The sequence below is a fragment of the Pteropus vampyrus genome, unplaced genomic scaffold (genome assembly GCF_000151845.1).
Source record: "Pteropus vampyrus isolate Shadow unplaced genomic scaffold, Pvam_2.0 Scaffold34, whole genome shotgun sequence".
NCBI classification, from domain to species: domain Eukaryota; kingdom Metazoa; phylum Chordata; class Mammalia; order Chiroptera; family Pteropodidae; genus Pteropus; species Pteropus vampyrus.
The window spans coordinates 2,022,227-2,022,824 of record NW_011888815.1 but is presented as its reverse complement, the minus strand read 5'-3'; positions in this window follow the sequence as shown (position 1 = coordinate 2,022,824).

Sequence of the window (598 nt, the reverse complement as noted above, 5' to 3'; positions counted from 1 at the left end):
CTGCCCTAATCCTCTATTCAGATCGTGCTTCTGTTTATGAAGAAGTGCGTCCCATTGCCAGTAATGTATCTGGGATACTTCTAAGGCCCCTCCTATGCCCCGGATTGTATCTCGTCTAACGTTGACAACGGGTCAACAAGCCTCTCAGTGATGCAGGTGACAGAGCTGAGGCTCAGAAAGGTTATGTGGCCTGGCCAAGGTCTCCCAACTAGAGAGTAGAGAGGCTGGGTATTGTGGACTGAATGTCTGGCACTCTGGCAATTCACATGTTGAAGCCTCACCCCCTAATGTGATGTATTCGGAGGTGAGATCTTTGGCAGGTGATTAGGGTTAGACGAGGTCACAGGGGAATGGCTCTGCTCATGAGCTTAGTGTCCTTATAAGAGATGTCAGAGAGCTTGCCTTTTCTCTTCTCCAGGTGCAGACACAGCGAGAAGGTGGCCGTCTGCAAGCCAAGAAGAGGGCCCTTGCCAGAACCCGATCATGCTGGCACCCCGATTTCGGGCTTCCGGCCTCCAGAACTGTAAGAAAATAACTTTCTGTTATTTAGCTACCTGGTCCATGGCATTTTGTCATGTCAGCCCAAGTGACAAAGACA